General features: G+C 42.8%; 1 protein-coding gene across 1 annotated transcript in view; it reads right to left on the minus strand.

Annotated features, from left to right (window-relative positions):
* The window catches only part of PKIA (cAMP-dependent protein kinase inhibitor alpha), a 54,953-nt gene that overhangs the window by 16,031 nt on the left and 11,727 nt on the right, over nt 1-27,195 (minus strand). The window lies entirely within an intron of this gene.

The following is a 27,195-nucleotide window of genomic DNA, read 5'->3' on the forward strand; positions in this document are numbered from 1 at the left end:
GTTGCCATGACTCTAGCCGCGAAGGCCATCGTGTCTAAGGAGGAGTCTGCTAGAAAAGGACACGGCTTTTAGAATCCTAGAGGCCCCCTCCAAGGCATTCCTGTCGTCCTCTGGGATAAGTTGACTCAGTTTTCTGGCCCAGACTATTGCCGCACGAGAGACAAGGGCTGAAGTGATGGAAGCTTGGATGGCCCAGGCTGCTGCATTGTGGGACTTTTTGCAAGCCAAGTCGGCTTTTCGGTCGACAGGGTCCCTAATAAGGCCCTGGCCCTCCTCTGTGACTAGGTCAGAGGTATGGAGAGCACTGACTGCGGGTTCCACTAGGGGGACCTTGAATAAATCAGCAGAGTTACTGGCTATGTTATAAAGCTTCTTAACCACTGCTGGAGGTTGGCGAGAAGCCAGGGGTTTATCCCACTCTGCATTGATAAGGGTTAAGAAATAATCAGGGACAGGGGCTACATGTGGAGTAGCATGGTGCATATGGAAGAACTCTTTGGCCCCTAACTGTTTCTCTTGAGGCTGGGAGTCAGAAGCTGCATTTAAGTCAAGGGCTGCTAGGGTCTTGGAAAGTAGGGATTGATAGTCATCGGGGCTAAATAATCTGAGTTGCTTTTCCTCGGTAGCAAGGTCCTCTCCTTCGGAGGAGAACTCGCCTTCTTCCCTCTCATCGTCAGAAGAGGCAGGGGAAAAAGTGACTGTGGTGGTGGCTGATTTGGTCGGAGGAGTCTTAAGGGCTGCTTTGGTAAGCCACTGGCTCCCTCCCTCCCTTTGGGGTGGTTGGGAACTGGGGCCCTCCCCCGGGTCACTAACAGAGAGTTCGGAGGAGTCACGGACGGAGGAGGTAGGGGAAGCGAGCTGCACTGCTCTGATGCCTTCTGCAAAGGCCTCCTTAATTAGGGCCGAGAGTTCCGCCTTAAGGGACAGCAGTCCCGTCGCCTCTATGGTGGCTAGGAGAGGGAGCGCGTTACCCTCCGAGGAGGAAGTTGGCGCCTTACCGGCTGGAGCGTTCTCTGAGGTTGCGGCGTGTGGCACAGCTGGGGCCATCGGGTTCTCTGGCCTCATCACCACGGAGGAGAGCCTGCGCGGCGCGGCCGCAGCAAGAGAGCGGGGGACAGTAGTTGCACGAGCTCTTTTGTTACTTTTAACATGAGCCGCATCGGTTCCTTTCCTTTTAATGGAACCGTCTCCCCGCTTCTTCTTGCTCTTCCCCTTAGAACCACCGGAGTGGCTGCCAGGGGTTTTTTGTTGGACTTGCTGGGCTGGGACAAGCAAGCCGGGGTCCAAATCTTCCTGTGCGATAAAGGCGTCAGGAGGAGCGTCAGCCATTTTGATTTGGCGGGAAAGCCAAAAACCTGACTAAAAAGGCCTATACTGTGCAGCAGGAAGACAGAAAAAGAAACAGTACAGATTAGAAAATAGACCTCTAAGAGGAGGAAGAAAGAAAATTTAAGAAAAGTAGACTTCTAAGAAGAATTAGTAGAGAGCTGCTGATAGAGCCTGCTCTCCCGATGCGAGGCAGGAAAGAACTGGAAATGAGGGGGCGTTTCCTCAGAGACAGGAAGTCAAAGTTTTAGTCCTGCCTCCCAGAAGCAAGAGGAACGGAAACACCCACTTTACAGATGACCTCCTCTTCCAGAGCGAGAATGAACAAGCTACACCAATTTTTCAATTAAAATATTCTTATCTGTATTTCATACTAGATGCAAAGTTAGTTCCTTAACACCCACACCAACACTGTGAAAATGTTTTAAATTGCATGCTTTGTAGACATTTCACCTTCCTTCACTGAAGAAAGAACAGTGCCATAGTTACAAGCCAAGGGCCCAGATAATTCTATCCAGACAAAGAACATAATTTCAGCATAGTATAGTGGTAGCACCCTCACCTGGACAGATCAGGCTAGCCTGATCTCATCAGATCTCAGAAGCTAAGCAGGGTCAACCCTGGTTAGTTCTTGGATGGCAGACTACCATGGAAGTACAGAGTTGCTATGCAGAGGCAGGCAATGGCAAACCACCTCTGTTTGTCTTTTGCCTAGAAAAACGTAAGGAGGTTGCCATAAGTTGGTCCCATCTTGACGGCACTTCCCACCACCATAGTGGTAGCAGCAAAGTTAATGGTTTAAGCCTCACTTCAGCTTAGGGTTGCCAGGCCTGGCCACCAGAATGTGACAGGATGTGACAGGGATATGGTGGGGAGCAGCCATCAGTGATGGAGTGATATCAACTCTGGGTTTTCCTCAGAAGTAACATCAGACCTTTCTAGGAATTGCCAAAAATTCTATGGTTTTCCCGAACAATTTACCAGCTATCCCTAGTTCATCACTTCCTGTTTTTTCCAGAAGTGATGGCACACTAGCACTGATTTTTTAAAAATCTTTCTCTCACCAACTTCTGGAGTGCTGATGGGCATGGCCCACTGAGGACAGGGGATCTCTCACTCCCAGAGGCCACACTGCAATCCTACTTCAGCCCCAAACTCTCTCCCAGAAGTAATGGTTGTCATGGAGCTGTATTCTGACAAACTGGCTCAATTAAGATATCACAACAATCTCCGACTAACGGCATTATTTTGTCTTACTAGGAATCTTTGATGTTAAGATTTGAATGTTATCATATCTTCTAATCTTCTCACTGATTACCTGATGTTAAAATATTTTGTAATCTACTTACTGATTGAAAGGTTTTTTTTTTATCATAATTGTAATCCATCTTGGGTCCCAGTGAGACAGGCAAACTATAAATGAAAATACTAACAACTAGTTCTCTCAAGACAGGCCCAGACTTGGTTAATTGCGAGGCCAACATGCATCCTTGTCTCCCTACCCCCTTCCTCACTGAGGGGGCAGAGCAGGGATCGCCAACCTTTTTCAGTCTGAGGGCACCTTTGGAATTCCGACACCCTGTGATGGGCACAGCAGCAAAATGGCTGCCACAAAATGCAGAGCCAGTCACAAAATGGCTACCTCAGCTTACCTTCAGTCAAACAGTGAAGACTCTTGTGCTGTGGTGATAGCTGCTCCCATAGCAATGTTTTTAAAATATCTTCACAGCCAATCAAATCTCCAAAAGCCAATCAGAAGCCCTACGAGGCAAAAGCTCCACCTGGCCCCACCCACTGTCTAAAAACACTTGGCAGATGCCAGGGAAGGTGGGCAGCACATTGGGGACTTCTGGGGCAAAGGCTGAAGGTGATACCGGGATTCTTAGCAATAATTTGATCCCAGTTAAGAAACAAACCCTTGCTCTCCGGGCAGTTTCCTCCCACTCTTGGCAAAACCGACAAAGAAAGGGCACAGGATGTTCCACACGGACACAGCTCTGGTCTCCAAAATGTTGACCATGTGCCTTGAATTTACCAACACCGATGTAGTGGACACGTTAGGTTTTGCCTGTCTCTAAGAGCAACTAACAGGAGCGGACAGAACGTTGGTGAGGAGGACAGTTGAAAACAGCCGTTAGTTCAGCTGAGTGACAGTCAGACTGGCTGAGTGAAGCCAGTGGCAGAAGGGCAGCCTACCCTGACTGGAAGAACAGCAGCTTGCAACCAAGAATCCTGAATGCCTGAATAAGCCTATGGTTCAAGGGCTCAGCTCTAAAGAAACGTCATGATCTCTACCTGATTCACTCCAACGTTGTGTTCAAACCACAAAGAAAAGTTAACTCCTTGTTCATTTAACCCTGGGGGTTAGGGAAAGAACCCTGTACGGGCTTAGGGAAAGAAGCGTACACACAAATAAAGTTCTTGGTTTTTATAAATACATTTTAGGATGCGATTAAATGGTGGCAACCAATGACTGAAGCAGTGGTTGAATCCCAATACACAACAGCTCTGTGCAGTGACTGAGTGAGGGGTGTTTGTTAAGGGGACTGGGCTACCCTGTCTGATGGTGTCTCTGTGATTGAAAGACAGGGGGACCTTGTGTGAAAGGGTCACGGCCCTCTCTATATTTTAAAAGAGGCAAGATGGGTGGCAAACTGTGCCTGCCTCACCTACCTGAAACCCTGAACCTGTGTGACAGAGGTTGTGGAGGGTGGTAGGGTTTCTAAGAGAGAGTGAAAACAGGTGTCACAACTGGGACATTAGTTCTCCACACATCCCATTTTTTGAAGGCGTATAAATGGATTCCACGAAACGAAGATTTCATTTCTCACAGAACTGCATTAACCTGATCACCTGGATTAAAAACAACAACAAATAAGTGAATCATTTCCAAGGGTTTTCTAAAAGCCTTTTCCACTAGATTATATACAAGGTAATTGTGTAACTGAAAAAGATGTGCTTTTAAAAAAAGCACATTAAACATTTAATGTTTGGTATTAACAATCTGCAGCATCTTCACCACTTTAGATTACATTTTTATGTAATCAGCTACTGCTACCTCAAATTCAGAATTACATCCTTCAGAATTTAAAAGCCTGGTGACCCCCCAGTGCAGCCACATTAGCTTTATACTATTAAGGATAAAATGCAACATTTCGTTTTGCTGCCTGTCTCTGGAAAATTATACCGGGGAATCCTTATAAAAATAAGGAGTTCAGCACAGAACTCAAAGGAGTTCAGCACAGTTTCAATTGTGCTTTATTTATTTATTTTACCACACCTTTCTCCCCAAGGTTGACTCAAAGAGGTTCACATCATTCTCATCTCCTCCACTTTATCTTCACAAGAACCCTGTGAGGAAAGTTAATTGTTTACAAAATGTATACCTCATCTTTTTGCCCCCATCAGGGCCACCAAACATGGCTACCAGATTAAATACGTGCATAATAAAAACACATCTTAAAAACCATTAAAACTAAACAAAAGCACATCATTCAAACAATTAAAACCAAGGTAAAATACACATAAAATAAAATACACTCATTAAAAACAGGGCAGGAAAGAAGGATCACTGAGGGAATGGCAGACAAAACAAAAAGGTCTCTAGAGAAATATAGTCCCAAGGTCACCCAGCAAGTTTTCATGGTAGAGTGCGGATTTGAACATGGATGTCCCACATCCTAGTCCAATACTCAAACCCCTATACCACACTGGCAATTTTTTAAAAATGGGGCCCAGGGGAAAATCTCAATTACAATCAGAACTGCCATCAGCAAAAAAAATTACCCTAATAGATGCTTTCCCATTAACTAATATTTCATCTCCCAATATATGTCAGATTGACAGTGCAAGTTATTGGGCAAAAAAGACCGCCTTTTCTATTTCTGAAATACTATTGGCTGCTTTTAGATAAGTCAAGCAAACCATCACGTATGTTTGCATAATCAAGCAATGTCACATTATTGCAGCATGTGACAGTGTTTAGATTACACTATTAAAAAAAACCCTACTGATGTTTTAGCACTATCCTAGGATAAACTTATGCCCACAACCACAGCAATTTTTGAGAGGCCAAAAAAAATCACCTCCAATATAGTCCATATATTGGTCATAGTCTCACTGTTAGCTTCAACAATGGCACTCTTTTGCACTGTGGAAGCATTTCACAATCAGCCAGAAGCAGAATTTACCTTTAGTTACACACAGTTCTTAATTAGATCCTTCTCTAGTTTTTATATGGTATTGTATGCATTGTATGGTTTTAAATGATGTAGATGTCATATGATGTAACCTGCCCTGAGCTCACCGTGAGCTCACCGTGGTGGGGAAAGGGCGGGATAGAAGTCTAATGAAATAAATAAAATACTGTAAGTGTCCAGGCAGTTTTACACTAGGCAAAGAAAAATGATTTTAAAATACCATATTTATATTTCAAAACCAACAGTTTAAATTTGTTATTTAGAAAATGTAGATACCACCTCTCCAGACCTACTCAAGGCAGCTCACAACCCAAACAATAAAACAAGTCAATAAAATGAATAAATCAAAGTTGCTAATGACAAGATAAACCAATAAAAACAAGCCAGGTTATAAAAGCATATAAGCATAGCAGTCTAAAATGACAGTGATAGAACAGTCCGCACACTAGAAGCGGGACTTAAAATTGGACCTCTAAATGACAATGAACATATGAAATGGTCATATAGCAAGCCAAATAAACCAAATGCACTTCCAGAATCCCACCCATGAACAATTACATTGCCATCCTAAACTTATTAATTTCAAGGGTATGGTATTGCAATGTTAGTGCTGCAGTGCCATTCTATAGTTATAAACGAGATCTCAAGAGAGATGGGAGACCAACATAGAACAGAGGCAAATGCAGCAGGTCGGCAGCAACATCCTCCAACTTCTCTGTAACAATCAAATGAACAATATTCATGCCAGAGGAAGTGGCTAGTGTGGGGGCAGCCATTGACTGCTATCTTTCTGAAGTGGGCCATTTCCCAGAATTGTGGGTCATGGCTACTAATCAAAGGACGTACTCCAGCTTCCCCAGCAATAATTGCTTCATGCTGCAGTTCAATATGACCTACCAGTGCCTAAAGCATTTTCTCCAATATCTTGAGGGTACCTGGAACCCAACTACATCATGAATTTCTGCAGGTTGTCCTCAGTGATGACAAAGATTTTATAGCTGTCTCATAAAATCTGGCAGCAAGATAGAGAAAGTTATGCTGCATGCCAAAGAATGAGCTGGTAAGTATGTATGACAGAAAAGTTCAGGAGCCTGAAACTTAGAAAGTACAGCATTGTATGTGATGTATGAATTAAAAGTCTTTGAAACATCTCGCGTACCACTCATAACACTAATAGTTACAGAGAGCCAGTGTACTGTACTGTGTGGAGTGTCAGACTAGGCTCTGGAAGAACAAGATTTGAATGTCCACTCTGCCATGGAAGCTCGCTGGTACACACTCTCAGCCCAACCCACCTCTTAGAATTGTTGTGAGGATAAAATGGAGAACAATGTAAGCCACTTTGGGTCCCTGTTGGGCACGGAAGCTAGGGTATAAATGAATAAAAAAAATGTACAACAGCTTTTGCTATGTTCCAACATTGCCCTTGAACTGTCTGGATAAGGCCATGGAAATTATCTTGTGTACAACTGTTACCTTTGAGAGTTAGGGCACAATGAAACCCACTCTGGTGTAGTAGCTCGAGTTTGAATCTCCATTCTGCCACGGAAGCTTGCTAGTCAACCTTGGGGTAGTCACTCTCTCTGCCACTCTAATCTACCTCTCAGAGTTGAAGTGATGATAAAATGAAGGATGGGAGAATTCCTGCCCATATTAATTTCTTAACCTTCACATGCCTGGTACTCCTAGCCTCCCCTACCTCTGCATCAGATTCTGGGCTTGTGGGACTGCAAAATGCAGTAAGCAGGACACAGTCTTAGGCTCTGATTATGTAAGCTTGGGAATGCAAATACCAGCTTGTGGGCAAAACAGCAGGTTCAGACTTCAACATTACCTTCAGGAGATATCTTGAAGGCAAAGACTATTTAGGAAAGCCGAGTGATGTTCAGTGCACAAGGCGCTGAGGTCAGAGTCATGCCTACTCTTCATCTTCAGGCAAGACAGCTTTCTTATAGTGCCACATCCCTGCAAATTATTGGCAGCGTTACTTAAGGATATGGGCAATTGAGACTCCTTCGAGCCAGACTTCAGCTACGACATTGGAGCAATTTCTCTACACACAGAACATAAGGAGGTAACACACACTGGACATCTTGTAAGTAACATTGTTAAAAAACCTTCAGCATTATCTTCTCCTGGAAATATATTGGCTGAAGGCATTGCAAGTTGTGAACATGCTGTGTGTGTGTGTGTGGGGGGGATGGGTCGACTTACATTTTAGAGGAATGATCCAGAGCAGGGCAAGCAATAGCACTCTAGGAATGTAATATAAGAAACTCTCCATATGTCTGCACATTACTACGCACCTCCCAGTTCAGATGACATTTGCTCTGGGCACAAAGAGATGGAAAGATTCACTTTTAAAAAGAAATATGAAGACTTCACTGGACTGGAATGTATTTTGATAATCCACAGCTAGAAAAAGGATAGTTGATAGTTCAGCATCCACCTGATGTGCCTCATGACATCAGGGTTCATAAGGGAGTAACAGGCTTTAGGCTGTATGCTGACTCATTAGGTTGAGGCCTACTCGACAGCATTTCCATCTTCCTGGGGATCCACACACTGTTCCATAGATCAAACTTTACTTCAGCCAAATTTGGGGGGGGGGGTAGAGATCCCCAGCACTACTTTCTCTTAGTGTAGACCATGTCATTATAGGCCTCAAAAGCAAGGTGAATCATATATTGTCAAAGATCACTACAGCAGACCAGCAGCGTTAATATTCATGCTGTGCTCCTTCACCGCCAGCCGATCTATCTGTGCACATCTTACTCAATCACTTTTAAAATAGTAATTGCAGCCATCCAATTTAGTTGCTCTCTTTACGGAAATAGCCCCTGAACAGATCTGGAATACATATAACCGGGGAAGCTATGTGCCCATTCCTTCCCTGCATCAACACACTCCAGCTGGTAGTTGGGTCTTAATGGCCCCAGCTGAGGTATTACAGTCAGGCTGCAAAAGAAAGCAGCTGCATTTTCAGATATTGATGTTTCTGTTCAGCAGGAAGTCTTGTGCCAGGACCATCTTTCAAACAAGCTATAAAGAGCTGAGAGTCCATTTCAAAAGGAAAATTAAAACAGTGAGTGAAAGCCTGAAAGTTTCCTGTTTTCCAGAAAATGTTTTCCAATTATTTTCAGAGGTCATCCTAGCTGAACTATAAAGCAGATAGTAAGGCAAGTGCATGATTTGGTGATCCTGGCCTTGTAATTATTTGCCAAGTTAGTATTTAGGTTTCTCATGCAGTAGTTTCAAGCACTGCCTGCAAAGGGTAGTTTGACTGCAAGAAATCTGCTGTAGAAGAGGACGCAACTGACTTATGGCAGCCTTGCACGGTTTTCAAGGGAAGAGACATTCAAAAGTGGTTTGCTATTGCCTTCCTCTGCATAGCAACTTTGGACTTTCTTGATGGGTCTCCCATCCAAGTACTAACCAGGGCCAACCCTGCTTAGCTTCCAAGATCAGTTGAGATAGGGCTAGCCTGGAGCATCCTAAATATAGTACTTGTTTAATAAAAGACAAGGTAAAGAGACAAAACAAGTATTAACTATTGCTTTAACTGGCCCTGGGAATAAGATTTAGATACTTTTATTTTTATTTATTTAATTCATTTGTACCCTGCCTTTCTCCCCAGGGGAGATCCAAAGTGACTTACAGCATTCTTTTCTCCTCCATTTTATCCTCACAACAACCCTGAAAGACTGAAAGAGTGTGACTGGCCCAAAGTCACCCAGCGAATGTCCATGGAATGAGTGGGGACTCGAACCCAGGTCTCACAGACTCTAGTCCAAGCAAACAAGTTCTTTCTACAAACCTGAAAATGGCCCCAGGTTTGCAGAAAAATGTGAAATCTAAAAAATATATATATTTGGGGTTATTACAAAAATGAAAATGATAAAAGGAGCACCTGTTGCTTGAAGCAGCAGATTCCCTCAGTGACTGTTGCTAGGCAACCACAGTATTTCAAGCTTGGTTCTGTCAGTAAAAGGCAGAGGGAGGGGGCAGGGCCCTTTCCAGGCTTTTTTTTTTTTGGCCTTTGAGGGAGGACTGGATACTGGTCATGCTGCATACCTATTCTCTCTAGTATCAGAGGACCATGCCTATTATTTTGGGTGCGGTGGAACACAGGCAGGATGGTGCTGCTGCGGTCGTCTTGTTTGGGGGCTTCCTAGAGGCATCTGGTTGGCCACTGTGTGAACAGACTGCTGGACTTGATGGGCCTTGGTCTGATCCAGCAGGGCCTTTCTTATGTTCTTATGACTCATCATGGCCAGGCCTGGCAGCAACCACTGGATGACCCAATAGCACCCAACTGTTGAACAGTAAACACTATTAAAACACTGTAGTTAAAGCTTCAGAGTAGAGTATGGGAGACCCAGGTTTAAATCACCACTCTGCCACGGAGGCTCACTAGGTGAGGTTATGCCCATCACATGTTTTCAACCTAACTTACCTCACAGGGTTGTTGTTGTAATGATGAAAAGGAGGCAAGGAGAATGATATAAGCTGTTTTGGTCCCCACTATGGAGAAAGTTGGGGTATAAATGAAGTAAACAAATAATAAATAAAGCTGAAGATGGGAGGCAGATAAAAAGTAGGTAGGTTGGTGAATGACCAAGGAGGAGAGAATGGGGCTGGGAAAGGGGAGAGGATATGGGAGTTGCCAGAAGGAAGGGAAAGGCGAATAATGCGGAGAGAAAGATACAGGGGAAAGGGATGTGCCCCTCTCACAAGTCCTTGAGGGTTCCCTACCATGCAAGTGGGCCTGGATCAGTGGCTGGTACCACACAACTGTGCCATAATTTTCCTATGCAGATGCTGCTGGGGGGGAGGGAAGGCTGAAGACATAAAGTCAGTTAAAGGTAGGTTTGCTGTTTGGTTAGAAGGAGGCAGCAAATGGGGAGAGGCTATGGGGGCTTTCAGGGATGGGAAAGAAGAAATAGCGGGGGAAGGGGAAATGAGATGCCCCCACAAGTCCTTGTGGGTTCCCACTTGTACCGTGTAATACCTATGTAGCCTGAGATTTTAAGTTGTTTTTCTTTCCCTTATACATGCAGCCCATAGGGTTAAACAAAAACAAGAAGTTAATGTTTATTTATGGTATTAACATAACTCTGAAGAAAGTAAGGTCGAAGTTACAAAGTTTTCTCTTCGCTTTAACTTTTGAACTGTGGTCCTAATTCCTGCAACTGGGATCCTTTGGTTACAAATTGGATATTCTGATCCCGTTCTAAGCTCTTCTGCACAGTTTCACTCAGTAAGACATCCTCCTTTCCCCTCTCAACTCCCCACCTCCTGTTCTTAACTGCTGTTCCCCAACCAACAACTCACCAACATTCCTTCAGCTTTCACTGGTTGCTTTCACACTGAGTGAGCTTGAGCCAGTCTCACACTCTAAGCCTAACCAACCTTACAGGGCTGTTGTGAGGATAAAATGGGGAGAGAAGAATGCTGTAAGCCACTTTGGGTCCCCATTGGGGAGAAAGGCAGGATATAAATAAAGAAGTAAACAAGCGAAGAAAGCAACAGTTATATTTAAGATGTATTCCTAGCTTACCAATGACCGAATAGCACTAATATTGCTTAAAAGCAGATTGTTAAACTAGAACAAGCAGTAGGGGAAATTTGTGTGTGTGCATTTTAAATTTGTGTATTTGCAATAACTAAGTCCAAAGAAAAATAAAATATTCCCATTCAAGGTATTTTAGAACAATTGACAATCCAAGGAATATTCATTAAATGTATCTTACATTTCACTGCTCAGTCCAGGAGCAGTAGAACATCAAGTCACTAAATATTTTAGTGTCCCAAATGGCATGCAAAGTGCCAATATTTCTCATTGGCTTAAAATGTCAATAAATCAAAGATGGGAAATTAGGAAAGAGAGGTAAACACTTTTCCTTTCTTTAAATGTTTGCCATTTTAAGCTGGAAATAACATAGCTGGAACCTGCCATGTCTAATATTTCAAAACAGTCTTTGGCACTATTGATCGGATATGGTACAATAAAAGCCAAAACTGATGAAAATCCTTTTATTAGACACCTATTGGAAATTCTACTAGTGATTCTGATCTAAAGGCTATATAATGAGCCCCCTCCTAAGTGTGATTTAAATTAAGCAATGGTAATTTACCAGTATGGTCCCTTACAGATGACAACGAAGAAGAAGAGTTGGTTTTTATATGCTGACTTTCTCTACCTTTTTAAGGACAATCAAACCGGTTTACAATCTCCTTCCCTTCCTCTCCCTGCAACAGACACCTTGTGAGGTAGGTGGAGCTGAGAGAATTCAGAGAACTGTGACTAGCCCAAGGTCACCCAGCTGGTTTCATGTACAGGAGTGGGGAAACCAATTTTGGTTCACCAGAGTCCACCTCTCATGTGGAGGAGTGGGTAATCAAACCCAGTTCTCCAGATTAGAGTCCACCGCTCTTAACCACTACATCACGCTGGCTTTCATACAGTGAAGAATTCCTGCTCTTTTACTTCCTGTGCCGTCATACCACTTTACCTGTTATTTAGAAAAGAAAACCTTAATAGGATGAAACCAAAACAAAAAAATTGTATCATCCAAAAGCTTTTCAAAACAGGGTTACCAGCCCTGAGTTGGGAAATTCTGAGAGATTTGGGGCAGAGCCTAGAAAGGGTTGGGTTTGGAGAGGGAGCTCAGTGGGGAATAAAGCCATATAATTCACCTTCCAAAGCAGCCATTTTCTCTAGGGGAATTGATCTCAGGATATCAGCTGTACTTCCAAGAGATATCTAGAACTCACCTGGAGGTTAGAAACCCTATTTTGAAAAGACACTATAATGCAAAATAGATGTATTTCTCTGTAATGGGGCATTGTTGGGATTTGGGGGCTGGGATTAGCACTCATACGCCTTGGCTTCCTTTCTTCCTGCATACAGCTGCTTCTATTTTTACAACAGAAAGCAGGTCACAGACCAACCAGGAGAAGGGCTGGAGACAAATGCCTCAGGAGACAAGGAAAGCCACACAGGACAGTCCAACTATTCTAGTACTGCCACCATTTCCCCAGATGTTTCCAGTGTTCCATAAGGTATCACTGAATCTGAGATCTTAGCATATATAAAGCCCTGAGCTTTACCTTGTTGCTTTCTTCTGTTACACCAATCAATGCAAGCATCTCTCCTACTGGAGAACTCCAGTCCTTTCACTGAAGGCAGCCCTTGAGGCTCAGATAAAACCTTTGCCATTTCACTCATCTCAGGAACAATACATGTGGACAAGAACAGTGGCAGAGGCCTTTTTACCCAGGGCTTGTAATTGCCATCCGTTTAAAAATCAGAAACACAAAGAGGATCTTATCCCAGGGAAACAGATACAGATCATGAATGGTGATCATGAAACAGAACATGAATGGTGGTTGCATTTGGGAAGCAACTTAACCACTAATTATTTTAATTGTGTCTCGTTAGCATATGAGCCGTCATTTTAAAGTGTGGGGCCCGGCTGTAATTGCACTGCAGTACTTATAGCTGAAGAGGAAGCTATGCAGAGGGGGGTGGGCCTTGCTGATAAAACGGGAGGAGTCACACTATACCCATTTGGAGGTCATCTGCATTTTCAGCAAGAAGCTCCACCTGCATGGGAAAATACCAGGACCAGTCTGCCTAAGCAAGTTTGGTGCAATTTCCAGTAAGAAATGTCCTAGTGAATTTTTTGTGTATATCTATGAGGAGAAGAATGGGGGAGGGGTGAAAAGATTATTCAACTACAAACTGGACTAAATTAAGATTATAGAGGAGATTGTGAAATTAATCCGCAAAACACCGATCATTAGGTTATCTTTCATGTGATATATTCATGCACTGTAAATTCTCACTCATTTTCTTGTAACTGAAGACTACATTTCGAAGGCTTTCATTGCATTTGGTGTTTTCTCCCCCCACCAGCTGTGGTAAAGCTTAAATCTGTCTTCTGTTGCTATGCAACGGCATAGCCTAGTTAAGACTATTATTTCATCAGGAAGTTCTGAATGTGCCTTTTAGCTTTGTTTCCAGCAGGAACGTTTTTACCGTTTCATTATTATGGATTATTAAAATCCTCGCCACAACACTGTACTGGCCATCCTGGAAATATGTGTGCAATTTTCGAAAGGAAACTGGAAGATTTAAGGCAGTTTCCTTTCTTAGCACAGTTTGTCTTCCCCGTGTTCTAACTGTAACTGTCCAGAATACTGCAAATTTCTACTAGTTTTTCACCAGTCATCAGTCAGGGCGTTCCTCAAAAGAGTTCTAGAAACGGCTGTTTGTCAAGGCTCTCTTTGAGACTCTTAGCCTCCTCACAGACAACTACAGTTCCCAGATCTCCCCTGGGAGAAGAAATGGCTGATGCATCAATACAATTCCGTAGTGTAGAATAAGATATGCTGAAGACTCTGCACTGCACAAAGTCAACATGCTTTTTTTGGCTATCTGACAACAGCAGCATGCCAACAGTTTTGCAGCTGCGCAGCAATTGTAGTTGCTAACTTCTGTTAGGCCACATTTGTTAGAAAGGTGAGGCAGACATTTTCGAAACAACCTTTATAAATGCTGCCATCTAAGACCCCCACATGTCTTCCTGTGACCCTGGCATGACCCAAATGAATACAATTTTTTTCCATTCCACACAACAGCAGCTTGTATGAATTACACCTTGTTCAGTGTACACATGTAATCAGAATGGTGCCTGCCCAGTGACAAGGCTAACCAGTCTGTTGATTTAGAACGTTTTTATTTATTTTCTTTCAAACTTCAAATGGATGACAATAGTAATACAACATGACTGGCAGCCACTCTCTAGGACTGTGATGGCTAACCTTTTAGAGACCGAGTGCCCAAACTGCAACCCAAAACCCACTTATTTATCGCCAAGTGCCAATATGGCAATTTAACCTGAATACTGAGGTTTTAGTTTAGAAAAAACAACTCATGCATTCACATATGTTGATTGATATTCCCTTCTTGGCAATCCCGGAAATAAAGCTTAAATACCCCTTTACTGGTATGGGTATTTGGCTTATTCCAGGTTTACAAAAAAAAAATCGGGCCCAATAAACCTGAAATTTACCGATTTTTTTGCATGACCTTAGTCCTCCCTTTTATCTTCAGTTAAATTTACTATTTTACTTCATTTATACCCCCTTTTGTCCTCAAAGGGGACACAAAGCAGCATACCTCATTCTCCTCACCTTTCTTTTATCTTTACAATAACCTTTTGAGGTAAGTCAGGCTGAGTATGTGTAACTGACCCAAAGTCACCCAGTGAGCTTCCACAACTGAGTAGTAATTCGAACCTGAGTCTGCCAAATCCTAATCTGAAACTCTAACCATATTTGGAAGATTTTAACTCCCACCCCAAATGTCTGTGTTTTTTTTTTTTTTAGATTTCAGATTTTTTTGTAAACCTGGGGCTTTTCTCAGGTTTGTAGAAAGATCTATCTAGTCTGTTCATGGCACCAGGCTCTGGTTTGAGTGTCCACAGATGGAATCATGTTTAGATATTAGATATACTGATAGCAATATTTTCATGATCTCCTAATTAACAGGCGCAGTATACCAATTTCCCCCTAACTCTGTAATGAGAAATGAAAGCCAGAAACTACAGGACTGTGACAGAAGTTCACTACAATGTTACTACAATGTTATAATGACCTAGCAAATCCCACTTAAGAAAAAAATAAAAAGCCCAAAGAAGGAGAGGAATTGGTACTTCAGGCAAGGAATACACAGGCAAAATCTGCTGTGTAGACACTCCACTGCTGATGCGAATGCCTTTGCCTTCACAGGATCAATGAGTCCTGTACAGAGAATGATCTCCACGTGGGAACATCCCTTAGTGATTCCTAATAAAAAGATTACATTACTGTTGTAAACCAGAAAGCATCTCTCAAAATGGTTGTGATCCAATTACTCAGCAGAATGAAAATGTTTGAAAATTTTAAGGACTTCAGAGACTAGAACCATCCTTACTTTCAAAAGATATTGTTACAGTAATCTGCTTGTTGACCACTAGAACAATTAATTTCTTCCCTTTGTTCCTGTACAATGTATCTTTAAAGGACCAACACCTTTACAGTTTATGACATCTATCAAGATCCATCACACAACTTTTAATTGTCCATGTAGTTTCTGTGAGCAAGAATAGGAGCGCTACACTGAAAGTGCAGAAACCCAAGCAGCAAATTTCCAGGCATGGGCTTTTTAAATACCATGTGTGTAAATTTAGTTATGGTATATCTTTGTAAGACACTTTGGGCCCTCATTGAGAAGCAAAGCAGGATGAAATTATACTAAAAATACTGAATAAATAAATAAACCCCACAATATCAAACATTCCAGATACAATTGTATATCTGTTCCATGATATTACAAGGAGTCCGGCTATTATTTAAACTTTTTTAAAAAAAGAAATTAATTAGAAAGTGGAAGATATATGCTATCCAGGGCAGCACTTAGATGCTACTATGTAACAAATTTAATTCAAATTACAGTTCAGGCAGCCCATTCCTAAAGCCGGGGTAGATCCAAGGCAGCCTGGTGTGGTGGAGCCACGCCGCCTCCTCTAAGGCTTCCTGGCAGCTGCAGAGGGAAAAAAGGGTATTTAAAAAATTAAAAAAAGAAAAATTGGGGGAAATGCCCCATTGAAAAAGCAAGGCTGCACCACCAAAAAATGTGGCACAGCCCCACTGCCGCTCAAGAGGGCATTCCTGAGGAGAACAAGGTTAGGAAGCTGCCCAAAAGCAGCTCTGCCTCCAGGAACGCCACGGGAATGCCTCCCCCATGCAAGTGCAGCCGTTCTCTTCTGGGATTTTGTTCCCGGAGTGGCTTCTCTGAAGGCGGGAGCCAGCTGAGCTCCATCGTTCCTGGATGCTGATGTATTTACCACTGCACAGGCGTGTTTGCCACTTTATCCCGTGGCCCCTAAGGAGATTTGGCCCTCTCCCTAGGATTGCAGCCTTAGACAGCAATCCTAAGAAGGTCTACTCATTAGGGCTTACTCCCAGGAAAGTAGTTTTTTTTAGGATGGCTGTTAGTGTCTTTAGTTTCTCAGCACTGCTTGAGAGATATGTAATATTATGCACTATGTTTAGGGTTGCCACCCTCTAGTTCTCCAAGAATTATCTCCAGACTTCACAGAGCTGGGAACTTCAGAAGGGCAAACTGTATGGTGAAATCCATTCTCAAATGCCCACCTCCATACCCCCCACAATTGCTAGGAACTTCACAGGTGGGAGCTGGCATCACTAGGATACCTCACTTCTAATCTGAAATTATCTAGAATCTATGTATGTGTAGTGTTACTCTATAGAAAATGTTAACTATTTAGATGGGCAAAATTCCAACATAATAAATAGCAGGGATGGTGAAAGGGCAGATATTACAAAGCAGTTACTTATAAACTGATGCTTGGGGATACAACCTTCAGGCACCCTCTAATACATCTTTCTCAGCTTCTACTCCCTTCCTCCCCCTATCTCAAAATAATAATTTGGCAGGAAGGAAGAGGGATGAATTTTCTTGAGTATGTTTGGAACATACAATTTTGCTTTAATCATCACTAAAATGATCATCACAGATGTATGCAAATTATGTATGTTTATGCACATTTACTTAATTTAGGTCAACATTACAACCAATTGCTGCCAATTTACATAATAACTTCATAACTTGTGACCTATCAAGATTGTGAGAAAACTGAAACCATATACACAAATTAGTTTCCAGCCCAGAATAGCAAATAATTTGTCTTTGCTGTTTATCTACTTGACAACAAGGAGGAATTTACAGAATGCAGTACTATTCCTTAATAGGCCAAAAGAGACTACCATCTATGTATCCAATTCCCAGTGTGCCCCCTGCCTGTGGATACTTAAATTCGCAGATAGGGGGCACAATCACCCCAACAGGTTTTTCTGCAGACTGTGGGGACCTCCTACGTCTGCAGAAAAACCTGAAATTTAAAAAACAAACAAACTTTGGGGGTTTAAATTCCCCCCAAACTAAAGAAAGCATTATCTGTGCATGCACAGAGAACACACCTACCAGTGTCCCCCATCAGCCCAAAGGCAGCTGCTTCGGACTGGCGAGGTGGCTGACAGCCACCTAGAGATCAGGACTGGGGGAGTGGCTTTGTCAGGCTTGACAGCCAAGATTAGGACGGAGGTGGTGGCTTGGTTGGTTAATTTGGGGGGGGGTGGCTTTGTTGGCTGTTGAGCCCGCTGCGAGCTCACCAGTCAAGAATGGGATGGGGGGGTGGCCTCAGCGTGCTCACCAGTGGGGAGGAGGATTCCCCCTGCAAGTTTTACATGCCCCCACTTGCGGGAATCTAATTTCAGAGCCCAGTTATATATGGGCAATGAGGATTTTGTTCTAGATGGATAAAACAATTCAGTTTATGCACCAAAAAGTTCTTGTACAACACTGCTAACCATTAAAGGCCAAACTGTTATAGAAAGAAGTAGGAAAGGTATCCACCTTTCCCTGTGTGCTAAAAAACCAGTATCAAATGTCCGAAACATTACTATTGTTATGTGCTTCCCTTCTCTAATTTGGTTTTGTTCAGATGTATGAAGTGTTGGGACAGAATATTACTCACTTGCTCAATAAATTGGGGAAAGAAACACTGCAGGTGTTGCAGACTTGAATATCAGTCTTGAATAATAATGAGGAACTTATTTATACATCTCTCTTGGGGCGTTCATGTACATTCACAGAGCCAAAGTGCATGTTATTTTAGGTATTCATGACTGAACTCCTGACATGCTTCAGCCTCAGCTGCAGCTGTGTGGTGGCCAATCTGGCTAAGGGTGACAGCACCATGATGGAAAACCTTTCCCTATGCCATTCCTTCCCTCAAAGCTGCTGTTATCCCTATTATGCAAAAATGCCACTTCAGCAAAACCTTCTGAAGGTGCCACCCTGCAAAGGGGTAAAATCAACAGCTGCCCAAACCTCAGTATTCTCTACTGCAGCTCTCACTTGGTGGAATGGCCTGTATGAGGGAGGGGGTCAGGAGGACTCCCATATTTCTGTCGTTCAGCAGAATCATCATCTATATACTATTTCTTAAGTGTGGCCCCCATCTGCAGAGATCTAAATCTGCAGATCGGGGCCACACTTACCCAAAACAGATGTTCCTGCAAACTTGGGGGACTCCCTTGATTTGCAGGAAAAAAACTGACTTCTTAAAATATATACATTGGGGAGTTTAAATTCCCCCCAAAATAAAAGAGGGTTTTCTGCGCAAACACAGAGAATGCACCTATCACTGGTGGTCATGGGTGGCATTGGAGGAGCCCGGGAGCCCTGCTGGGCCTGGTGTTGGCAGTGGAGGAGCCCAGGAGCAGTGATGAGGGGAGGGGGAGGTTGACAGGTAAGGGGAGAGGCATCTAACTCTTGTTTTTACCCTCAAAAACACTGAAAATTGCTCCCAATTTCTCCCTGGTGACTGTGGTAGTCTTATTAACATGTAGAGTACAAAACTCTCATTTATTTTCCTGTGGCCCCAACAGATGAGGAGAGGGAAATGTCATATTAAATGACCACAGATATTTCAGTGGTTTCAGAGAAGGCTTGTGAGAATCAAAGGGCCTCGCTACTACAAAACCTCTGACATAGGGCTTGGTTAAAAAAAAAAAAATCCCCAATAGAGGACACCTTGCCAGAAGCCACATTATCTTTAACCAGGGAACTACATCCATTCCACTGTCTGGTTGTGACAGGATGGAGTGATCAAAGGCTTGAGGCTTTTTCCAATACAAGCAGAGCTGAAATCAATTGGGACAGCCACTGAAAACTCAATCTGGAAGTCAGTTAATAAACAGCTGAAATGGATCTCACTCCAAATGTCACATTGCATTTATGACTGAGGCAAAAACACTCTCATTTATTAGATGTTCTTAAAATGGTTACCGTTCTGATATATGTTCAACAGTGGTGCCAGAGTGAATTTCTTCTGCTCAGAGATCATCAAAGATAAACATGATGCAATAGTTTTGCAAAGCTATCGTGATTCACCTAGCTAGAGATTAGAGTCCCAGATCAAAGACAACCATTTCAACAGCTTTCTAGAATTGCTGTGCAACAGTTACCTTTCATCTCAGAAATAGAACCCTGTAACTGAAATACCAGTACAAGCATTTTTCACTCTTTCATAAAATAATACAAACATTTACATAAAAATAATAAATGCCCAAAATAGGAAAACTTAAAATAAAAAATGGTTATTGTGCTTGCTCTCTAGGCACAAATATTTTGACACCCAGAGTTTTTAAACATCTGTACTTTCTTCAAAATAATCTAACATAGGTCTGCACATCTTGTAGCCATAAACTGTGATTTGACAGTCATGACCTGTTCTTCCACAGCCAGCCAGGCAACAACAAAAGTTGGTTTAATCAAGCCTTTATTGGTCTGCCTGACATGTTTGGTACACTGCATACAACTAGATGCATCACAGATTGCCAAGGTGCGAGATACTCTAAACTTGTACCACCTACTCCCTGTCCAATCTGACACAAAGTCTTTCCCATCTTATCTCTTGTCACTGTTGCAGGTTTAGAGTCCAGACCATATGGTCTTTTCAAAATTCCACATTCTATCTACCATTCTCAAATTCTCTCTGTCTGTCCATCACAAGGACAGACAGGGAGAGTTTCCCAACATTTATAACAGAATTAGTACACCCCCAATTAATTTTTTTAAGGACAATATTTTTAACTAAGGAAGGCCTGAAGGGTAGGAACTAGGGATGTACACTCGGATATATCCGGTCTGAATATATACTGCAAAAACACTTTACTGGCACTATTCAGGTATAATCAGGAATCCAGATGGTATTTGAATTTTTTTGGGATACCAATTAACCTGGTTCTGAAAAATCCAGAAATATTTGGGGATACCTGGAGAACCTATTTTAAGGCTCCCAGAGCTATTTGCCTTCAAATTGACAGAACTCTCCCAGGCAGTGGGATCAGACCTTAGGGGGTGCATGATCTGCTTAGCCTACCACACAGGATTGCTGTTGAGAGGATTAAAATAGAGCAGGGGAGAACAATGTGTTAAGCCACTTTGGGTCTGAACTGGGGGGAAAGGCAGGGTATAAATATCTTATAAATATTTCTTGCTTGCTCTCTTAACCAATTACTTTCATACAACTTCTGTATCTTGTCACTACCATCACTGCGATGCTTAGCCTAACACCAACTTCCTGCTACAACATCCTTAACAACATGTACCATGTCACGTAGTTTTGACATTGTTCTGTTTTCATCGCATATCTTGGACTTTTTTATGCCACTCATACTGCTTTCACATCCTGCATGCCCAGACTGATGACATTTCTCCATGAACAAAATATTCCTATGATAGGTCACAGCAAAGCATGAGGCAGAAAACCAGATCGCTGTATTTTTGTTGAGTTTCCTACCATTATCTTCTCTGTCCATCCAAATAAATTCACTGCTAGAACTTGCCTCCACACAATGTAAAACAAAGGGGAATTACTTAAAATTCTGAACCTAAGCTTACCATTGATTCAGTTTTTCCCCATGTGTATTCTGAACCACTTTTAGAGAGACCAGAATTTTCACATGCTCCGAGTCTTTTATGAATTAATCAGTCTTGCCCTATTTTCTCTTTAGATCTTGCCAAGATTCACCCACAAAGTGACTCACATTTAACAACTGCACTAAGACAAGGCCAAAGAGACAAAATAACCCCCCTTCTCAAAGCCACACTCTTACCAGTCTAATCATTCTTCTACATTCTTTCTATCTGATAGAATCTGCATGGCTTTCGCAAAGTATTTTAGAATTGAGAGCATCAGTAAATAGTGGCATTAAGTGAATGCCTCTTAATTAGAGCCTTGGCTGGGGAGAGCGGGGTAGAAAGTTGAAATAATAATATATATATATATTAGGCTAAGATTCAGTGTGTCCTGGAAATTATACCTACTCAGCCATTTCTGAGCATAGTATTCAGACTACTGCCTTTGGATGCCACACTAGTGCATCAAGAGAACAGGTACATCACCACAAGAGTCCTCCTGAAGACTCAGGTTGTTTATGCATGGGTACATGTCTGTCTCAGTTGTTTCTTGGAGTTATGCATGAGTTTTCTGTCCATTAGAGATGACCTCGCTGCCAGCCCTCACAAATCCCGGGACTTCCCATCCCGATTCTTCCATCTCCCCTGAGATCAGTCTGCTTGAAATCCCCATGCATAAGGCAAAGCACGGGACAACAAAGCTTGGTGGGAGGACGTTTCTCTCACAGAAAGAACTACAGCCAATTAAAAAGCATGTCAGGAGGCGGGGATTCAACTGCTTCCTGGGAGTTCTTTATGAGCTGAAGAGAGGCATTTCGAAATGAGGCTTGGGTTTCTCTCCCTCCCCATTCCTTTTGTGTGTGTGTGTTAAGTACCGTCAAGTTGCTTCCGACTCATGGCGACCCTATGAATGAAAGTCCTTTTAGGGAGCTCCATTTTGTTTTTGGTTTTTAAAATGCTTTTTGACCCGGCACTTGGGTTTCTGGGGAACGACGACTTCTAAGCACTACAGTCAATTATAAAGCAGCATTTCAAGGGGCGGGAACTCACAAGCTTCTTGTTTGGAGTTTGGAGACTGCTGGTGCATAGCTTTGTGAGAAGAAAGTGTGGGTCTAGCAAACAACGAGCCTCAGGTAAAACTCCCATGCATAAGCAATCAATTAAAATTAGCTCATGCAACTTTAGAGATTATCCAGCAAATGGTTACAGGAAATAACTCTTAAATGTCAAGAAGTTAAGTGATAGTCTTTTTCTTCTTCCTTCAGATAAGCACCAAATATACACTATATATGAAGGGTTATAACTGAGATTTTAATGAAACTGAGAGGTTACCAATATCAGAATGTAGTGTAACACTACTTTCATTACAGCTAACCTGTGCTATCACTTATGCACATAGCTCTTAAACACGACATGTGGTGACAAAACTTACTGCAAGATACTCATGTATACTGATATATATCCGGGGACTATGAAGGAACCTATAGCATGGGTGGTACAAAGATTATATCTTACAGCAGTTGCTGAATATCTGAGTTAATATTTCTCAAGTTACCTTCTTCCTGCCTATCTCCACCAGTTGTCATGCTAATAGATGCATCCTTTAAAACCCTAAAAATTCAAGGGTACTTCCTCACAATTGCACTGACTTCCAATTCTGACATGCACAAGATCTGACTGCCCATCCAAATATAAGAGACTTGTATCCCTGAGTAATTCTATGAGTTCCATTATTGTGGTTACATAATTACATTGCATTTAAGAGTATAGCTCATAATTACAAACTAACAATAAAAACCGGGAATGCAAAGCAAAGTCATCAAAGAATTGGGGATGACAGTTCTACAAGAGCCATCTCAAGATAAGTACATAGAGGAAAGCCACTATATATCCCCAAGAGATTGCTTACACAGCGAGTTATTCTGAACTGACAATCCCTTGAGCAACTTCAACTTTGTTAACATGGGATGAATCAAAAGCTAATGTGAAATGAAATTAAGCATCTACTGGTAAGCTCTGAGTTCCTAGACTTACCTCTTTCTTCTAGGGATAAGCAAACTAGAGTTAGAAACAAATACAGGCAGACACACTTTGCTTCCAAATGTTCCCCTATAACAACTAATCTACAAGCAAGCTGCAACTAGTAGTACAGACATTAGGGGTATGGAGAAATTGCCCTTTCATTATATTACAGTTCCTAGTTAATTATGGGATCTCTAACAGCCCCAAGCTATAGCTTATTTCACTCTTCTTAAATGCAAGGTACTCTCCAGCTAGTAACAACACTGAAACTGTCCAGTGCACATCAAGTATTTTGCAGCATCATCCATTCTAACAGTACTTAGCCTACATTCTACTCAGTACTGGCCACCACCTTTTGTTTGTCAGCAGTAGGGCTGTCAATTCGGTTCGGCCCGAACTGAAAATCAGCCGAATTTCCCTTGATTCGGCGGTTTTTAGTTCGGGAGGAACCGAACTCAAAACTGGCGGGCAACGGGGGGCCGAATTCAGCGAGTTCGGGAGTTCGCGAATAAATTCGGCCAATTCGGGGCCGTCAGTAAGCAGCATAACCTTCAGTAAGCAGCATTCTCCTCCCCCGGCCAATCGGTGGCCAAGCTGGGTCTTCTTCTGGCCAATCAGTCAGGATTGAGTACTGGAGGAATCAGCTGATGTGCGGCCGGCCGGGGAAAGAGAGAGAGAGAGGGAAATCCTCATGTGTGTGTGAGGGGGTGCTTGTGCACATTCGCTCCTTTCTGTGGCTGCAGGGGGCACATTTTTTGGGGTACAGACCCCAACCTTTCAGGGGATATTCAGACAGGTTTTCTTAAGAGACCACCCAAGTTTTGTAAACATTGGGTCAGGGGGTCCTGAGATATGGGCTCCCCCCCCTTTTTTCTTTCCATGGCTGCAGAGGGCGCATTTTTGGGTGTGCCGACCCCAAACTTTCAGCGGAGCATCATACAAGGCTTCTTAAGATACCCCCCAAGTTTTGTAAACATTGGGTCAGGGCCCCCCGAGATATGGGCTCCACCCCTTTTTCCTCTCCCCCCTTTTCCATTTTCGTGGCTGCAGGGGGCGCTTTTTTGGGGGTGCAGCCCCCAAACTTTTATCATAGCTTCAGAGAATCCCTCTTAAGAGACCACCCAAGTTTTGTAAAGATGGGTTCAGTGGGGGCTGAAATATCGGCTCCCCCCCTTTTCTCTTTCCGTGGCTGCAGGGGGCGCATTTTTGGGTGTGCCGACCCCAGACTTTCAGCGGAGCTTCAGTCAAGGCTTTTTAAGAGACCACCCAAGTTTTGTAAACATTGGGTCAGGGCCCCCCGAGATATGGGCTTTCCCCTTTTCCCTATTGGGATGAATGGATCACCCTCGAGAGATGCATACATTGTATCTTATATTGGATACAAATGGAATCATATTGGATTACCCAGCCTCCCAGCCCCTCCTGCTGGAACAGAAGACAGCCACAGTAAGACCCCTTTGGGGGCTTTAATCTATATTTTTTCTTTTCTGTGTGTGTGTGTGAGGGAAAGCAGAGTCTGTGTGTGTGTGTGTGGGGAGGGAGCAGTTTCTGTGGGGGGGGGAGCCAAAGGGGGCTTTTGCCGGTTCTGCCTGGGGTGTGTGTTCCCCCTCCAGTCTCTCTCTCCCTGGTTTGAGGGGGGGCTTCATTTTTATTCTTCAGGTTTTTCCTCATTCATAAGATCAGTTAGGTTATTTTGATTCTTGCTCAAAACTGGTTTTCAAATGGTGACTTAAAGAATGCATCTGCCTGGTCCCAAGTCCAATGCAAAAGGAGAAATTCCACCCCCTCCTGCTCATTATGCATAGCTAGCTGCCTCTGTCCCTTTCCATGGTATGCAAACTTCCAGGTGTCAGGTGTTGCTTTGCACTGTTGCAAAGGTGTTGCATTGCGTGCTTGTGTTGCTTTGCAGTTGTATTGTTTTGCAAAATTCTTCACACCTGCCCCGCCCTTTGCATGTTTGCAAAGGTGTTGCTTTTCAGTTGTGTTGCTTTGCAAAGTTCTTAGCACCTGCCCCGCCCTTGCTCTCATCAGCTGTTTGTCGGGCCGGGAGCTTTGTGTGTGGGCGCCAAGCTCTGCTGAGAGATACACATTAAGGGTGGGGGGACCCCTTTCAGGGCCCATATCTCAGCCCCCCCTGACCCAATCTTTACAAAACTTGGGGAGTCTTTCAATATACGTCCTTTGAAGCTCTGCTGAAAGTTTGGGACCTCTAAGCCCAAAAATGCCCCCCCCCAGAGCCGCGGAAAGGCGCGATTGTGTTTTTAATGGCTTTATTCGGCCGAATTTTTTTCCCGAACTTTGAATTCCCGCCGAATTGAACGGATCCGAAGTGGGGGAGTTCGGACTTCGGCACGTACCGAACCCACAAGGGCCAAATTCGGCCGAATCCGAACTGTACCGAATTTTTTTTTTTGACAGCCCTAGTCAGCAGTTCGCAAAGTTTCCAAAGGAAAATTCTACTCTTCCATTTTTACCTTGGATCTCTTTCTTCATTTCTATACTGTGTGTGTGTGTGAGAGAGAGAGAGAGAAGTGCCGTCAAGTCGCAGCTGACTTATGGCGACCCCTTTTGGGGGTTTCATGGCAAGAGACTAACAGAGGTGGTTTGCCAGTGCCTTCCTCTGCCACTTCTATACTATAGCTTTTAAAATGCTCAATTTAATTCTGCCTTGAAACCCCAAGGATTCAAATGGGGTTTCATCATAGAGCTTGGCTGTAGAAAATGAATCACATAGTTTGCTCTGGATGGTAACTGGAAATGTGTTGGTGTACAGAGCAGTCGTGATGGTTATTCACTCTGCATATTTTGTTACTTCTATCAAAACTGTGATGTCAGCAGTCTCAGGTTTCAAGAGAAGCTGGCAGAACTCGTGTTGAGAGAGGTTCATTACCCTATATGATCCACTTGGCTGTACCCCTGTATGATGGTGGGATATTGTTTTATAGTGTATTTAACCACAGAGAAGCACATTAACAAAAACCCTTTCCTTATCCAGTTCGCTGTTGGAAAAACCTGGACATGCTCCGATAAGAATCTACAGGGATATGCAACATTAGAAGTGGGAAGGAGGGCTTTGGTGGGCCTTACATTGCAATAATAGAAGTCTGGGTTAACAGCTCCGATGGATAAAGTTCATGATTCCCTAGTAAATCTAGTGAACAACACTCATTTATGTATGCAAAGGCATACAGGCATGAAAATGGGAATTTCACATCTTTATCAGCCAGATGTTTCTTTCAGTTTAGGGGCCCTTCATACACTATGTGTTTTACTTGCAAAATATTATGGGTGTACACATAAAAATGGAGATGTGCAAATCTATATAGGTGAACATGCCATTATCTACATCTCCTCACTGTGTGCAGTCATCCATTTGCAGCCATGTAGCACATGAACCAAGCCTGAAAACAGATATGCACTCTTCAGGCTGCTAAATATTGGGGGGGGGGGGAGAGAGATGACACAGATTTATTTTAAGAAGCCGTTATCATTTCTTGCCCTGATTGCTAACACCAAATGTAAACACAGGAGAAGTCTACTTTATAGAAAATTCTAATGAAATTTTTGTGCATGCATCATGGATTTTAATATAATGCAATATTTGTAAATAACTGAAATGCCTTTCTGAAATATATCATTTACATTTATATTTTAATCTCCCACTCCCCACTTCCCATTTTGGATATGTTCTTCAAAACAATACAGGAGTGTACTCTTTCCCTACTGGCAAATGCATGTTTAAAATGAGTATAATTTAAGAAAAGCATGCTATTATACTGTAACATGACATCCTTCTCTGAAATGTAACAACAGTTAAAATTAATAGCTAGAATTATTAAAAACCAGAACAATGATAACTGCCATATTCTAAAATCTCAAATATAATGAACATATTGGCTAGCTGGCTGAAATATACAGATGCAATAAAACCTTTCTATGTTCAAGGGCGTTTTAGTACTCTTTTACTATTCAGAAATTGAGTGCACAGAAGAGTATTTAATCTCATACTCAATTTACATACAGCATCCCCACTACAGAATTCCAGGACAAAGTAGCTCCCCATCTAAAGCAGAGTTGCTTCCCACACCC

This window comes from Euleptes europaea, chromosome 8 (genome assembly GCF_029931775.1).
Source record: "Euleptes europaea isolate rEulEur1 chromosome 8, rEulEur1.hap1, whole genome shotgun sequence".
In the NCBI taxonomy this organism is placed as follows: domain Eukaryota; kingdom Metazoa; phylum Chordata; class Lepidosauria; order Squamata; family Sphaerodactylidae; genus Euleptes; species Euleptes europaea.